The sequence below is a fragment of the Alexandromys fortis genome, unplaced genomic scaffold, assembly GCF_014885135.2.
Source record: "Alexandromys fortis isolate MF-2015 unplaced genomic scaffold, M_Fortis_MF-2015_v1.1 scaffold_173, whole genome shotgun sequence".
Taxonomy (NCBI): Eukaryota; Metazoa; Chordata; class Mammalia; order Rodentia; family Cricetidae; genus Alexandromys; species Alexandromys fortis.
Genome location: NW_026068051.1, coordinates 2404418 through 2409029, shown reverse-complemented (window position 1 = coordinate 2409029; position 4612 = coordinate 2404418).

Here is a 4612-nt window from a genome sequence, read left to right as displayed (position 1 = left end):
CCGCCCGCCTTCCTTTGTGCTTTCTTGAGGAGGCACAGGGATCTTCTTTACAGCCCCCTCTCCACCCTGGTGTGGTCTCACACACAGTCTGCCTCTCAGACTGGCAGCCCAAGGCCTGGGCCCTTCTATGGAAACAAAGGAAGCCCAATTGCCTTTGAATTTCAGAGAAACAACTAAGAATTGTTTCAGTGTGTCCCTCACAGTGCAAAGGAAATGCTTAAATCAAAACATTGTTTCTTGTTTATCTGAAATTTAATTTTAACTAGTAACCTGGTGATTTTTTTTAAATTCATTTTTTGTATGTGTATGTATGTTTTCTGTATGTGTATGTATATTCTGTATGTGTCTGCGTGAGAGTTTGCCCTCTGCAGATGGATGACCTTGGAGCCAGAAGAGAGAGTTGAATCTCCAGAACAGGAGTTAGCAGGGGCTGTGAGCTGCCTGATGTAGGTGTTGGAACTGTGCTCTGGTTCTTTGGAAGACGGAGCAGTAAATCCTCTCCAGAAGCCTTCTCCTGGTGCCTGGCTGGATAGCATCCTTCCTGAACTCCAGGCTGTGATAAGAACACACAGCTAAGTGTCTGTCTGGTTTGTAAATGAACTCTTGGCATCAAGCCTCTCCTCACCCTACCCAGGAGGGCAGTTAGGTGCTCCCTGGGGATTCTACTACACAGGAAGGCAACTGTGATAATTTTTATTAGTCATTTTTCTAGTCAATTTGTTTTGTTTTGTTTTGTTTTGTTTTTCGAGACAGGGTTTCTTTGTAGCTTTGGAGCCTGTCCTGGAACTCGCTCTGTAGACCAGGCTGGTCTCAAACTCACAAAGATCCACCTGCCTCTGCCTCCTGAGTGCTGGGATTAAAGGCATGTACCACCACTGCCGGGCTATTAGTCAATTTTTATTTATAATTTATTAGTCAATTTTTTTAGTCATTTTTATAATTTAGATGTGGTGGTCCTACCTCCATTTCTTTTTTTTTTTGATCTTTAAAAATTTATTATAAAAAATATCTTCTCATTTTACATGCCAAATCCATTTCCCGCTTCCTCCCCTCCTCCTGCTCCCTCTCCCTTCCCCTTCCCCCTTATCTCACTCCTATGCACTCCTCAAAGAGGGTTAGGCTTCCCACGGGAGTCAACAAAGTCTTGCACATTCCTTTGAGGCAGGACCAAGGCCCTCTCCCCACTAAATCTAGGCTGAGCAAGGTATCCATCCAGAGAGAATGGGTTCCAAAAAACCAGAACAAGCAGTAGGGATAAATCCTGGTCTTGCAGTTCCATTAGCTCAGGTCCAGAGCCTACCCCATTTCTTCCCACCCCAAGGAAGCTGAGACAAAGAGAAGAGGGCTGGGGAGGGGGGTACGGGGCACTCCTCCCAGTGCTTCCTGTCCCCTCTTCCTCTGGCCATGACTTCAGGGGCAGAGTTAGGGCAGCAAGCTCAAAGGGTTTCCCTCCAGAGCAGTTCTAGAAGGAGAGGGCTGTGGGGAGGGCAGGTGGCTGTGTTGCTCGAGCGGACTGGAGCACATCTACCTGCCTGTGGGTTTCCACAGAGTCCCCTTAACTGGGGAGAGGTCAGAACCTGGGGAATCTCTTTCTTATCCTTTGGTCTTGGCCTGACTTCAGGCTGGCTGAGCTGGAGGCTGCAAGACTGCCTTCTGGCGGCCCAGTGCCCACCATCACTGCCACCCTCTTGTGTAGTAGAACTTCTAGGTAGCACCAAGCTGCCCTCCTGGGAAGGGTGGGGAGGGACTTGATACCAAGGGTCATTTACAAACCAAAGGGACCCTCAGCTGTGTGTGTGTGTGTTCACACCACAGCCTGGAGTCCAGGAAGGATGCCCTCTAGGCACCAGGAGGGAGCTGAGCACCTCTGGTCCAAATTCAAAGTTCTCCTTCCAACTCCTTTCACCTTGCAATCTTGACCAAGTTTACTGCCTCTGGCTGTCAGTGTTCATGCAGCCACTATCTTACGCTGGGCCCTTTAGAACTGTTATTTGACTGATGATGACAGCAACCTTTAGAGCAGAAACTTCTGGAACAGCCTCTTCCCGGTGGCAGCTGGCACCCTACGCTAGCTACTGTTTGTGTAGTAGGCACTGTGACATGTTGTCCCCTTGAGGAAGTGACGCTCCCAGTTGCTGTGAGTGGCTTCAGGGTGCAGATCACTCGGGGTGACTGGCACCTGATGGATGTGTGGCTTGACTCAAGATGATTCCAAAGGTCCTTCACAGTCCAGGAGCTCCCCATGGGGCAGTCAAGGTCACCATCGGCCCTGTGTGTCAGCTCCACTCTTCTTCCTAGTTCCACTTCCTTCCCTTCCCTTTCACAGATGTGAGTCCAAGCGGCAACTCCTTTATAAATGCCCCAGCAGCCATGGCCCAGCCGTCCCAGAACAACACAAAACACGTCAGGTTCTAAATGTACAGTGGCCCGGAAGAAGGTTGGGGGGGATAGGAACAACAGCTAGTAAGTGCTCCAGAACAAGTGGCTTATCCCCCAACCTAAGCACAGCAATGGGGAGCTGAGCACCTGTTTGCCTCCTTTAATAAGATGCCCAGGACACACAGCGAACAAATAGCAGAGGAAGGTCTGTGCTCCAGGTGTGCTTTCTAGAATCCTAGGTATGTCAGTTCTCTCTGCGTCACTGTGATTGCGATACTGGACGGAAACAACTTCCGGGAGAAAGATTTAGCTTGCAGTGTTAGTCCATCATAACTTCAGAGATGTGGCCAAGAGGTTCTGTCGGCAGCTGCTTCTCTGTGCGGTGGGACCGGCTGGGAAACAAGAGCTACTCAGAACCAGGGGTGGTATAACCTTCAAAGGCTGGGCTCCCAGGGGCCAGCTTCCACCAGCCGGGTTCCCAGCGTCCTGAACACTGCGGCAAGCTGGGGGACTGATCACTCCCAAAGTGAGCCTGTGGGAGCCGCTGCAGACCCGAGCTATGGCATATGCTTCGCGACTGTTCAGAGGAAATAGGCTCTTGGAGAAGCAGAGGTCGCCCCCTTAGCTGAATCAGCATATGCAATGCTCATAGTCTTTGCTGCTCCCCACAAACTGCTCCTGAAAGTTCCCCCTGGGAGCCCTCCTTTCCAGAGAAGCTGGAATGTAGGAAGCACCAGGCCAGGACGCGCATCTGTGTGTCGGTCCACTACCCCACCTGAGAAGAATGCTCTACCCTGTCCCCACCCATGCTGTGATTCTCATAGTGGGGGCTGCACACCACCCGGCATAAGCTCACTGCGTGAAGCTTTCTGTTCTCTGCTCCTCCCACCCCAGGACCACGCTCAACCAATGTCATTACCCAGACCAACACCAGCACACTGGGAGTAGAGCAGGCACGGCAGAGGTTTGCAGGACAGATGAACAAGAGGGGAAAATGATAGCAGGGAATGGGATTACCGGTCGTCTTTCCTGGGCTGGGACCAAATATTTACCTTGCTCATTATAAATCCTGGGACAAGCCTGGCTTTCGCAACTCTGTTTATTCCGCCTTGCCTTCAGTGGCAAACACAATCAGCCTGGTCGCGCTGCCGTTTGAACACCTGCTTCTACATGTGGGGCCTGGGCAAAGGAGGTGTTTGCTCTCTGGTGCCTCCCCTCTGTGTGTCCGCAGGGAAGCTGCTGTGTGACCCTTGTGCCCCAGGAGGCTTTGTTACTGTGTTTTGCATTCCTTGTCTGGCTACAGGTCCAACTGGAGTTTCAGTGTAGCCTAAGCTGACCATCCTCATTTGGCATGAATTAAGTTATGTGTGGGATAGGGTGGACTTACTTGCCTGAGTTTGCTTCCGACCTCCTGGGACACTTTCACGAAGGTGTGGGTTTGGGATGTGACAAGTGGCGTCTGTGTCACACTTCAGAAATGCAGAAGGGAGGCATGGAGTCGTGTTGTCTCTTGGATTCACCTCGGAGGTCTGAGGCAAATGGAAATCGCATGGGGTGCTGGGGTTTGGATAGTGTGTTCTGTAAGGGTTCCTGTGTGGAAATTTAACCCCCACTGTGGGACAGTAGGAGAGCGGGGACCTGCTGAGCTTGGTGGTGCAGTCTTTTAATCCCAGCACTCAGGAGGCAGGGATAGGTAGATCTCTGAGAGTTCTGGTACATCCAGAGCAGTTATACAGAAAGACCCTGTGTCTTAGTTAGGGTTTCTATCGCTGTGAAGAGACACCATGACCACAGCAACTCTTATAAAGGAAAACATTTCACTGCGTAGCTTACAGTTCAGAAGCTCAGTCCATTATCATCATGGCTGGACATGGTGGCCTCCGGGCAGACATGATGCTGGAGTAGTAGCTGAGAGTTCTACATCTCACACAGGCAAGTGAACTGTTGCACCGGGCGTGGCTTGAGTATATATGAGACCTCAAAACCCACCTCCACAGTGACACACTTCTTCCCACAAGATCACACACTCCAACTAGGTCACATCCCTAATAATGCCACTCCCTCCGGGGGCCATTTTTTTCCCCCAAAACACCACACCAAAGAGAGAGGGAATGAGAGAGAACACAGGAACTTAGTCTGGTTCTGTGTTTTGAAGTGGAGCTTTTGGGGTTGCAGAGGTATAGAGTTCTGTGCTAGCTTGACAACCTGAGTGTCTAGATGCACTGGGATGCAT